This window comes from Gorilla gorilla, chromosome 1 (assembly GCF_029281585.2).
Source record: "Gorilla gorilla gorilla isolate KB3781 chromosome 1, NHGRI_mGorGor1-v2.1_pri, whole genome shotgun sequence".
NCBI classification, from domain to species: domain Eukaryota; kingdom Metazoa; phylum Chordata; class Mammalia; order Primates; family Hominidae; genus Gorilla; species Gorilla gorilla.
Window position 1 is genome coordinate 198272048 of NC_073224.2, and position 12535 is coordinate 198284582.

Below are 12535 nucleotides of genomic sequence, written 5' to 3' on the forward strand. Positions count from 1 at the left end.
GCTCTCTGTGCCTGTTTCCTTTTCTGCAGAAGAAAGACAACCCCACCTTCTGCACAGGCTGGGGTGGGGGTTCAGGGAGGTCCCACACTCCTGGCACCTAACGTGATGCTTTTAACGAACTGGCTTTTTGTTCTCATCCTCTCTCTTCACCACCAGGACTTGGCCAGGAAATTTCTGATGGTTTGGTTTTTCCCAAACTGAACATTTTATCCCTTCTTCCCTAGCTCAACAGCATGTGCAATTTAGACTCACAACCAAACTTGATTTATTCATACTTAGGGAGTCCTCAAAAATACCCTGCCAGATAAACCTTCAAGCTTAAGAAGCTAACACAATCTTGAAAGAAAAAAAATGCTTAGAGTTCAAGAAATTGGACTCAGGCTCGCGGTTTTGGTTTGTTTCAAGCAGTGAGATACAGTGAGGAGAAGCTCTGGGTGTGTAACCAGGAAATCCAGGTCGTGGTCTGGTGCACTGCCTGTAAGCTGAGCCGAGCACCCAGCCCTCCTCAGCCTCAGCCTCCCCTCCTATGAAATGGGGGTAATAACCTTTTCCTCCTGTGGCTGCTGGGGAAACTGAGTGAGGTTCAAAAGCAATAATGAACTGAAAATGCTGTGTGCCTCTCCTGAGCTACTCAACATCTTCTCTATAAAGTACTTAAAGGTCCTCCTGGGAAACTTGCATTCTCTCACTGCCTCCTTGCACCTGAGACCACCCATCTGGCCTCTGGGAGACCCCAGCCGTTCCTGACCCAGCTGTTTGGCTCCAACTGTCCTGTGGTTAGAGCAGCTAGCCGGCTGTTCCAGGAAGTCTCTTTCTCAGGCTGGGCCCCTAGGGAGGGAGCTGAGCCCCATTTGGTGGGGGAGAAGACAAGGCCTGGGGAGGGGGCAGGGGGACTGCCAGCCTGGGAGAAGCTGTGCCGTATTTTTCAAATAACTCCATGTCCACAAAGCTAAAAATGTGGTCTGGCTTTACATATTTTATATATGTGTATATTCCCGGTACATTTCCTTCTAATTTTTAAAACCATACGTAACGTCAGGGACATTTAATCCATATGGTTCTGATTCCTTAACACTTAAATCATCCAAATGTTGTTTTGTAGAATCTATTTGCAAATCTCTTTACATAAGTGTTTAACTCATTCTTTCTCAAGGGAATCCAGGCATGGTCCCTGGCTGAGTCTTCCTCCTCTTTCAGTCTCCTCACTCCCAACCTGAACTGGCCAGATGTCTTGACTGCCTCTGGCCTGGGCATCACTGCTCAAGCCCTGCCCTCAAGGCTGGGGGAACCTGGTGGGAGAGGACTGAGAGGCAGACGGCCTCCACTCTACCACTTCCTGGCTGTGTGATCAATCACAAATTAAGCTCATCAAACCCTTTTCTTCACCCGTAAAAAGGGATAAATAATAAACATCTTCCAGGATTGTTGGGGGATAAAGCAAGGTGATGTGTAGAAAGTCCTTAGCTCAGAGAACAGGGCTTGCCGCCCACAAACAGAAAGGTAGGGAGAGGCACGTGGGACTGCAGAGTCATTCTTGAGGAATCTTGAGATAACAGCCCCAGGGCAGAGAAGCTGAGGCCGGAGAAGCAAAAGAACACTGCCCATGGGAACTGGGGATTCAGACAAGGACCAAGCAGTGGTTGCAGCGGTCAGAAGGGTGAGAGGTGATGGGCCTGATGCCAGATGTGTGGGCAGAGCTCAGTGGGGGTCTGGGAGGGGAGTGAGTATCCACAGTGTGCTCTGCACATGGGGCCTGCCCCACATGTGCCAGGGAGGTGGGGAGGGCCCCAAAGGACCTGGCAAACCATGGAGGAAGTCAACAGGGAAAGTGGCTCTCCCAGACGAGAGGGGCATGGGCTTCCCACCTGGAAGTCTTCCACACCCATCTGTCAGAGCACACTCATGCCCTAAGGGCCCCCATAGACTCTCCCACCTGCAGATACAACCCCAACTGCTTAGCCTGGAGTTGTGGCCCAACTCAACTGCACCCAGCCCCTGCCCAACCCCCACCAGGGTCTCCCCACTTTCTTCTCCCTCCCTTCAGGCCATTCTCCAACTTTCATATTCTTTTCAGCTGTTTCCCCTGCCTCCATAGCTTTTCCTGGCTTTTCCACTGATAAATACCTACCCACTCTTCAAAATCCAACTCAAAACTCATCTCCTCTGACAAGCTTTCCTGGGAAGATTTGCAAACAACTGGTCCTTCCTTTGTGCTCTCCTAGTCTTGGTCTGACTGGGCCGTACTCACCTGGGATGAACTCTTCGGGGTCTGCGCTGGGAGCTGTGGGTGTGGGGATGGATAAAAGCCACTCCTGTCCAGGAGGTCCCCTGTTCTGCGTGAGGCGGAGCCTCATTTTACCTGTGGCTTTCTGAGAAGGCAGAGTGGGACTCCAAGATGGAAGCTATAGGACTCTGTAGACGTCAGTGTGAGATGGGAGCTCAGCTAGGACACAGGATGGCCAGGGTGGCACAGCTCCTGAGGGCTTCCCCATGGCAGGGCCTATTGGTCAGCTCTGATCTGGACACCACCAGTGTCTGCCCCCGAGAGCAGGATTCGTTTCTCCGGCAATTCCAGAAGGAGCAAATCCCAGACAGAGCTGCATCTCTGGGACGGAAGAGCAGATGCTCAGTCTAAAATTAGGCTGCTAACTGCGACTTCATCTAGGCTTCGGAGCGGATCTGCTTCTTGCATCTGCCAGTGTGTAGCAGAGGAAAGGCGAAGCCCCTGCCTCCCTGTCGAGGCTGGGCAGTGATGGTGATAGCCAGCTGGGGGCCCAGCATTCTACAGTCTACCTGTGGTGCTTTCCTGGGCTCAACTTCATTAACTCCTCACAAGTTCCCTGAGAGGGAGGCTTAGGAGGTGCAGGGTGGGGAGGGGCCTGTCCCCCACCCGCAGGAGCTGCCTCTGCTTGGGGGTGTCTGGTTGAAGTAGAAAGGGATAATAATCAGGGAAAATTTCTTCCCACCTCTTCTTTGTCTACCGTTCCCACCTCCATTCAGGCATCCTCTGGCTCTCCTATCATCTGCCTGAGCAGGCCCCGGACTCCAGGAAGGGTAGAATCTGTTGGAGGCCTCTGTGTGGGCCTTCTTTTATCTCTCTGAAAGCCACAGCTCTCATGGTGGCCTGCCAGGCCGCGTGTAATATGCCCGACGCAGGGCCTTTGCACTGGTTGCCCCTTTGCCTATAAAGGCCTTTCCTCATAACTGCGTGGCTTAATTCTTCCCCTGCTTCAAGTTGCTGCTCAAATGCCACCTTCTCAATGAGGCTGACTCTAACCACCCTATTTAAACTTGTGACTCATCTCCCACCCCTGCATTCCTGGTTCCCTTACTCTGTTCTGCCTTGTTGCCATAGTCCATACCTCCTGCTAATATGCTCTATAGTTTACTTACTTATTCTGTTTCTTGTTTACTGTCTGTCTCTTTCCCCTAGAACATAAGCTCCATGAGGCAGAGATTTTTGTTCATTTTGTTCACTGATGCACTCTAACTCCCTAGAACAGGGCCCAGCCAATAGTGGCTGAACATGTGTTACAGAGTGCATGAATTCAGGGGGGATGGAGGCACCTGGGCTCAGTGCAGCATCCTGTTTTTGCTAAACATGGGCCATGGCTGCTCCAGAGAAAGCCAATGCCCTGGAGATAGGGTCCCTCTGCTGGAACTGCTTCTAGGTCCTATCTGGGCCTCTGTTTGCTCATCTATTAACTGGGGCTGATGGTCCCTGCCCTGCCCCTCACAGAGCCTTGGGATCACACCCATGAGGACATGGGTGTGATTATGCCCCAAACCATAAAGGGCTACCCAAATAAGTATGAGGTATGCATTCGTTCAGTCAATATCACTGTGCACCTACTGGGTGCCAGGACCCATATTGAGTGCTAGGAGTCCACAGAGGACTGACGGCTTCTGCCCATCTGCAAAGAGGCCCTCCCAGGGAGTGAGGCCTCTGCTAGCTATGAGGAAGAAGGAAATGCTCACTTACTTCAGAGTTGTTGGAGATGTGAGACCCCAAAAAAGGAATATGGGGTCCTCCTGGTATCTGAGGGATGTCCTGATTTAGCCATCTATAAGGGTTCTCTAGAGAACCAAAATCAATATGATAGGCATAGAGATAAATGTAGATATAGACATAGGAAGAGACTTATTGTAAATAATTAGCTCATGTGCTTATGGGGGCTGAGAAGTCCCATGATCTGCTGTCAGCAAGCTGGAGATCCAGGAGAGCCCATGTGTATTTCTAGTCTGAGTCTGAAGGCCTGAGGCCCAGGAAAGCCAATGGTATAAGTTCCATTCTGCAAGTGGGTAGGCTTGAGACCCAAGAAGAGCCGATGTTTCATTCTGGTGCAAAGGCAGGAAAAGACCAATGTCCCAGCTCAAGCAGTCAGGCAGGAGGAGTTTCCTCCCACTCAGCCTTTTCATTCTATTCAGGTCTTCAGTAGATTGGATGAAGCTCTCCCATGTTAGGGAGGGTAATCTGCTTTAAGTCTACTGATCCAAATGTTCATCTCACCCAGAAACACCCCCACAGACATACCTGGAACAATGTTTGGCCAAATGTCTGGGCACCCCATGGCCCAGTCGAGATGGCACATGGAATTAACCATCACACCGTCCTCCCACCCCCAGACTGCTATTGATCTTTCACCTTCAAACCAAGACCCACCAAATTCACAGGCCTGCCTTCCCCTCCCCAGGTCTCCCCTCAGCGCTTCCACCCTGCCACCCTCTGGGACATTGCCTCTGCTTATAAGTTCGCCTGACTCAGCCCTTTCTAAATAGGACACAGCCAGGTGCCCAGGACCCTTGCTGGGATTCTAATCCGGTCAGAGTTCAGGGTGGGTTTGAGGAGCAAGTTGCAAGAGATCAGCAGAAAAGCCTGGGGAAGACAGCTCTCAGAGGGCTTGTTTTCAGGCCGGAAGGTACATGGCTGACTGGACTAAGAGTCTGGAGTTCCTGAGGGATCATGGAAGCTTCCTCTGCACTCCCAGGCAGAGTAGCAGAGGCTGCCATATTCCACCCCAGCTGTGGGAAGCCTCAGGAGAAAGCCTTCCAGGTGCCCTGTTTATTGAGCACCTAGTAGGTAACAAGCATAGACCCCAGAGCTCTCCTAACCTAGTAGGGGCACCAGACACAAATACTTTACTATAATGTGAGAAATATTTTGATGGTATATACAAAGCTAATTACCAGAACATCATTGAGAAGGGTGCTTTCAATTCTGCTGAGAGTGGAAGTCAGAAAAAATAAGAAAAACAGGACTTTTGAAGGAGAGCTTATAGGATGAGTTCACTAAATAGGCAAAGAGAATTTACAGGGGAGCTGGAGGGAAGGGTGGATGGGGGATAGGAGAAGGAAGGGCATGCCAGGTAGAAGGAACAGCATGGGGAAAAGTGGAGTATACAAATTCACGTTGTGTTTACGGACTAGTGAGCTGTCTGGCCCAGGCCACTCCCTTCCTGGGTCTGACTGCAAGTGGGAAGATCGCAAGGCTGAAGGATTGGGGTTCTCACCTCTGGCCTTGAGAGGTCAGAAGGGCTGCAGTGGGAGCAGAGCCCGAGCAGGGATGGGGTGAGGCCACTTCCGCAGTCCTTTGCTGTGGATGCAGGCTTTTGAAAGTAGCCTTTGCACCAGGCCCCACCCCTCCCGTATTCATCTCTCTCGCCCATGTCTTCGGCAGCATTCACTGCTTTCATCCACTGTTGTCATAGTTATTTTCTGTAGTGTGCAAGGCCGCTCCGGAACCAGACCGTGAGCTGCCTGAGCACAGGATCCTTCAGGCCTCATTTGTCTTGCCTCGGGATTCCTTCCTGCCCACCCCCTGCCCTACCCAGCCCTTCGCCCTGGGCTGGCCACATGGATTATATCAATCAGTTGGATGAAAGTCTCAGGAGAGAAGAAGAATGTAAGGGCATCTCAGAATTCTTCTCTCCCTCTGCTACTCCCAGAACTCTTTTTTGTCATTCCTGTTGCTGTTTACCTTGTGTTCATGTTTATAGGGTCTGATTTAATTCTCATGTCCCCCTTCCCTCACTTCATCAGCTATTGGCAAGGACTAGGTCTTGTTCATCATAGCATCCCCCAAAGAGCTTGAGTTGGGGGGCTTGGGGGGGCTTCTTTATTGAGTGACTAATACATATTGCTTCTGTTATTGATACTTTAAATGCATTTTCTCTTTTAATTTTATCTGCTCTAATTTATTCCTCTAATTTTTTCCTGGGATGTGTTATTCTCCCCATTTAGCAGCTGTGAAAACTGAGGTATAGGGGAGTTAAGCAGCCAGTAAGTGTCAGGACCAGGACATGCACCCAGATCCATCTTAATCCAAGCCGTGGAAGTTGATGCTGTACTTATGCACCTCTCTTGGTGGGCACAAAGCCATGGGCAGAGTAAATATTTGTTGTTATTGATGATCTTGCAAGTCCCTTGGCTTGGGGAAAACCTGTTCTCACAGCTGCCAGGGGAGTGTGGCTTGACTAATCTTCTGATTTCCTGGAACTGAAGGCCCCGCCTTCCCCACCTGGGGCCTGCTGAGCCCTGTGGGAGTCCCCCAAAATGCTGGTGAAAAGCCAGAATGAGGCAGTCTCAGAGCTCAGGCCAGACCCAAGTCTCAGTCTGAAGTATAGGAAAAGAGGATGCTTTTGTCATTTGGGGAAAACTATTCCATGAGCTTGAGGCCAACTGGCCTCCTGTAGTTGCTGGTTACCAGGCAGGATGGTCAGAGCAGCCGTGTGTTAACAGTTCAGCATGCTCTGAATAGCTGTGACATTCCTAGAGCTAAGATTTGGTCATGCACAGAGATGCAGAATCTAAGGGGGCAACAGACACATGAAGAAATGACTCTCATAGTGGGGCACAAGCCAGGACAGTCTGTATCAAGTGCTGGAGGCTCATGGCAAAGGAAATGCCAACACTCCCTGGGGGCCAGGGAAGCCTTCACAAGGGAAGTGGCCTCTGAGCTGGCCTGGAAGGCTGAGTGGGAGCTGGCCAAGCAGATGGGTGAGGGGAAAAGTATAGGGAACTGCATGTACAAAATGCACTTGGAAGGCTCAGAAACAGTGAGAAATTCTGTATGGTGGGAGCATAGGGTGGATGGGGATAGTGCAGAGAGAGGGAGGTTTGGACTGGTAAACTGAGGCTCTGTTGTTAAAGGCCCTAATAGACTGGGTGGTTTCGCTGAACAGGGACCCACTTGAAGGTGTCCTAGAGAGTTCTACCTGTGTGGAGAATGGATTGCAGGGGTAAGCTGGGCACAGTGCCAGGGAGAAGGCTGTTGGAACTTGTTGGTGATGGTGGCCTGAATTGAGGCACCAGGCATGGAGAAGGGCTTCTGGCTTCGGGCTTGAGAAGATTGATGCCCACATCCATGAAGATGAGCAGTATGAGAGGAGGAGGATTCTGAGTCACCATATGGGAGGACAGTAATCAATGCTACTGTTTATTGAGCACCTACTATTTTGTACACTGAAGAGTTCTATTGCAGTGTCTTGTCAAAACTTCCCAGCAGCCCTTGGAGATGAGAACGTCAAGATCAGTGACATCAAGTAACATGCCCAAGGTGACACAGTAAATGTGGGGCTGGAGCCTGAACCCAGGTCTATGTGGCTCCAAGGCCCATGCTGTTATCCACAGCATCAGGTTAAGTCAGGAAGCTGGAAACACAGTTCTCAGGCTGGAGAGAAAGAATGGGAACTGAGTCTGGAGGACTGGACCTCAGGAAGGTGATATCCATAAAATGCAAACTCTAGTCTCTGTCCCAGGACAGAAACTTCATGTGTGCAACAGGTCTATGAAGAGAGCACCTACCATACATGTGCACATGCACGCACACACACACACACACACACACACACACACACACCCCAAACAGGAAAACAACCAAAGCATCTGAGTCCAGGAAAGCACAGCAACGGGGATGGAGGATGGAGAGGGGATGGTTGCTAAGTCAGTATAAGACCTAAACATAAATAACCCAGAAGGCCCACAGGGCCTGGTTGCTCAGCCCCACCCCACCTTAAAAGTGCTCCCAACACACTGTGCTGGTCCCTAGCTCCTTGGGAGCAACAGTGGGTTCCAAAAGTGTGTCTAATTTTGTTGTTATAAGCTGGAAACAAAATTCCATAGAGATAGCTTTCTAGATGGCAGATCAGATGCCAAACCTGCCCTCTGCTCTAATCTCTTTTAGCTTGTAAAGTCTCTACAGTGTGATGCTGGCTTTACAGCAGATCCAGACTGTGTGTGTGTGTGTGTGTGTGTGTGTGTGTGTGTGTGTGTGTGTGTGTGTATAACATTTCCGTGGAAACAAGCATTCAGCATTCTAGCCCGGGACACCTGGATCACAGTTTTCTTGAATTGTAGCTCCAGAAGTAGAATGAATCTTATCTTTCCGTCTTGTATGCCCCTACTCCACCCCTCTCCAACCTTGTCAAACAGCAGTGTAACATTTAGCAATGGGATATCTGTTTACCTGTCAGTCTCCATCCATGAACACAGGCTTGTGTATTACACGTTCCCAACACAGAAATGGTGCCTGATTCATGTTTGAAGAATGGAGGAATGTGGGAAGGCCCCCAGGGCCAAGTACTGGGACTTTCTCAAGACCTGGCCCAGTTACTTGCAGGGGATGGGGCTGATAGGAAGGAACTGGCACCTGGTACCACCTGTCTTTCAGATACATGGTGGGAAAGGTGCCCTGCACCCCAACTCTGCCTTTCTGCAGACTGGTGGAGGCCTGGTCTGCAGGTAGGGGCTCACAGAGTAGAGTCGAGGTCAGGCTGGTAGCCTCGAAGCAGGGCTGCCTGCCCCCACCTTCTTTCTCTGAGCTCTGAGGCTGGAGTCCTGAAGACCTTCTGGCTTCCAGTGAGAATTGGCACCAGAACTGAGGTGGGGGCTGAGTCTTGAAGTGGGGACAGATGGTTGTGGGAGGAGCTAGGTGAGGGCTCCCCAGCTGACACTCCTGGCCTGGGGAATGACTACCGCTGGAAAGGCCTGCATGGCTTGGAAGGCTCAGGGGAATCCAGTCTGACTGTGTCTGGTACAATGAAAGGGCTTGACAAATTGCATTTTCCTTCATCCTTCCCCTCCACCTCATTAGGGCCAGCTCAGGACTCCGTGTTTTGGGGGGTTGGCATGGGGATATCCCAGGCTCTCTGATGGCTGCAGAGGAGTTTGTCAAGAGAAAGGAGGAGACAAATCCCAAGCCACCCCAGTCTCCTGAGCATTCAAGCCAGTCTAGCTGAGAACCCCGCCTTTCATCCCAGCCCCCAGCCAGGGACCCTAGGACATCAGCCACAGTTCTGGGTTGGGTAAATTCTCCCCCGTCCTCTGGTTAGTTTGTCTTAGGATTTGCCCCTCAGGACCATTCATTCACTTAACAAACATTTGTAAACTTATCAGTCCTGGGAGGGGAGAGGGATCAAGATGGAAAGTTCCCTGAAGCTCCCAGTCTGAGGAAGAGGAGGCCCCCAATAACTGACTTCAATGTGAGGTGATGGGCAAGTCTGTAGAGGCAGGAACTATTGAGTTGCCTGTGGCATCATGGAAGGTGACCAAATCCATTGGGAGGGTCCCTTGAGGCCAGGCCACCTCTCAAAGGGGAGGAGGATGTCATTCAACTTGGGGCAGGAGCAAGGCTGTCATCTGAGCCTGTGTGTGTGAATGATAGAAAGTCACCCCTCAGGGCATATGAATTATAACAAGGCACCCACCTCCTCTGCCTGGAGTTGCTTTCAGACAGAAAACGGGAAGCAGGACAGTGGGGGCAGGGCAGGAGTGGAGTGAGGAGCAGGAATCTGTCCCAGGGGGCACCCCACCCCAGTTGCCCTGCTCAAGAGAAGGACCTGTATCAAGGGCAGGCTTGGATTCAGGGTGTGAAGGACAGCCGTAGGGGGTGGAGAAGACATTTCAAAGGGAAAGCCTGTATGAAGACCTCAAGAAGTGGAAACTGGTGCAAAGTGGTGCGTGTTGGGGGTGGTGGCTGGGCAAATGGCAGGGTGGGCTGAGCTCTGGGAGATGCAGCTGGTCCGTGGGGCCTTGCATGCCAGATCAGGAAGTGTGGTCCTTCCCTTTGGGGCTTTGTCAGAAGGAGGATGACCCAATTAGAGCTGGGATTGGGCCCTGGGAGCTGATGGAAGTTGAGAGAGACTGGGGTGGTGGTGATCCACAGAACAGCTGGGCAGCTTGGCAGCTGGTCAGTGGGTTTGCAATCGTGTACGTGAGTGTGCAGACCCATGTCCAGCTGCAATCACACCTGCCTTGACTCTCTGCAAGCCCTGGAGCCATAGCTTCCTCCTCTCTGCCCCTAGGAATGTAGTGCCTCTTAGAAAGTGGGGGTTCCCTCCTTTAAAGCTGGGGGTCTGGGAGGAGTCTATTTGCTCTGATCTAGCTTTGGAGGAAGGGTGGCGGCTCTATCAGAGGCTGTTGTATAAAGGCATACAAATGCCCAAGGTCACTAATCCGCCCTTTGGGCCTAGAGAAGTTGAGGGCATGACTTTGGAGCCAGAGGAAACCTGGAGCCTCCAAGGATCCCCCTGGAAACTTGGGTCAGCATAGTGCTTAGTTCCCCTGTGGGGCCTCAAACTTTCATGACCCTGAAAGGGAGTGCTTGGTTAAATTCTGCATCCTAGGCACTTAACTTACCTCACTCTAGTCCTGGCTTAACCCCACTCTACACCCCGGACCCCCAGCTCCATTATCTCCTCCTGAGGCTGTTCCTGGAGTCAGCCAAACCCAGGGCCAGCCCTGGTTCCACTGTGGCAGAGGGTTGACCTCTGCCAAATACTCTGGTGGGCATCAGTGAAATAACAGATCACGGAGAGAGATCTCAGGGTCCTGGCCTTCCCGCAGACCTGTGGAGGCCTGGCTGGGAACTGGCTCAAGTGTGCTTGATCCTGGCCAGAGCAAGGACCAGAGTGACTCAGGCCCAAATCCCGAGATCCAGCAGCTTCTGGTAAAGTCAAGCCATTGGGAAGCCCCGGGGTGTCCCCCGCCCCCACCCCAGGCCTGAGCCCAGGGAGGCCCTGGCAGGCCCGCCCCGCCCAGAGCTCATTAAAGCGGATTCCCGCCTGGGGAGGCGCGGGCTTCCCGGAGCCGGGCTGGCACCCAGGGGGAAGGCAGGGAGCTCACACTTTGGGGACGGCGATGGACGCCCGCTGGGCCCGGGTGCGACCAAGGCGTGGAGCAGAGTGGCAGGGCCCCGGCGGAGGCGACAGGGGCTTCCCTGTCTGCCCTCCCTAGAGGGCCCAGGAAGAAAAGACAGCGCCGGAGCCGGGGCGGGCGCGGAGGGAGGGGCGGCGCCCGGAGTGACACGGCCTGTCACCGAGGAGGCCGGCGCGCAGACCCTCCCCGCGGCCGCCGGCAGCCAGGGATTCCCCGGGCGAGGAGACCCTCCCCTGGCAGCCGCCAGCCGCGCCCGGGCCCATCTGCGACCCCGGCCGCGAAGGCATCCCGGGGTGGCCAGCAGTGAGGCCGAGCGGACGGGAGAGGCGCCCCGGGTCGGCGGCGGGGTCCCCGTGCTCGGCGACAGGAAACTCTGGGGAGTGAATGGAAAGAAGTGGGTGGTCCGGCCCCTGCGACTTCCCCTGACATCACTGCCCAAATAAGGAGCTTCCAAGCGGCCACGGGGCGGCCCGGAGCCGCGCCCGCCGCCGGCGCCCGCCCGCCAGCCCGCCCCGCGCCCACCCCGCGCCGCGTGGGCCGCCAGCGAGCGCCTGGGGCACCGCCGGGCGGAGCCGAGCCGGGCGGAGCCGAGCGCGCGGGCGCTGCCGAGCCGCGCGGAGGCCGGGCGCGCAGCCCAGCGCAGCCCAGTCCAGCGCGGCGCAGCCCAGCCCAGAGCAGCGGAGCCTCGGCCGCCCGCAGGTAAGCAACGAGCGCCCCGCGCGCCGCGCCCCCGCCGCGGCCTGGCAGCCCAGGGACCGGGCACCGCCAAGCGGGCGGCAGAGGGACCGGAGGGAGCCGCGTCGGTGGGAGAGGGCTGGGCGCGGGCGCGCGTGCAGTAGTGCGTCGGTGCCAACTCCCGGGACCCTTGGAGTGAGGGGCCCCGGCTTCTTCGCAGCCTGCGGTGGCCTGATGCACGCGCTCTCAGCCAGCGTGTCCCAGACACTACTTCTGTCACCACCCTAGGGCGACACAAGCGTTCCCGCGTTCACACACTTCTCTGGCACACTCGCGCCTGGCACGGCCGTTGGCGTGCACAGCCTCCTGTGTCCAGCGCAGACTCTCACCCCGGCGCGGGGCTCACCCCTCGCACCCACGCATACCGTGGGACACGGCACACCCGGCTGGAGCTGCTGAATGGGTTTGGCAGCCCTAGCTTCCCCCAAGGCCATGCAGTTTCAGTCTGTCAGAGCCCACCAGCCTGGGGCTCCTCGGGGCTCATTGGGAGTGAGTTAAACTAGCATTGCTTTGGATCCTCCCGAGGAGCCCCTCCTCCCGGCATAATGACAGCTGGCACTGGGGGTACATCCTAGCGGGTTGCACCTGGCATGGTCAGGAGGGTGTGGCGACTGGGAGAGATCTACTCCCACTTCACAGCCTGGAT

General features: G+C 54.1%; 1 protein-coding gene across 3 annotated transcripts in view; it reads left to right on the plus strand.

The window, feature by feature from the left end:
* Positions 1–12535, plus strand: part of HIVEP3 (HIVEP zinc finger 3) — a 528576-nt gene that overhangs the window by 361425 nt on the left and 154616 nt on the right. The window contains exon 1 of one of the 3 annotated variants that reach the window (XM_055392929.2): positions 11704–11853. The exons of the other annotated variants lie outside the window; for them this stretch is intronic. The gene's annotated coding sequence lies outside the window, so the exon portion shown is untranslated. Of the gene's footprint in view, positions 1–11703; positions 11854–12535 lie in introns of those variants that run through there. 3 annotated transcript variants of the gene reach the window in all.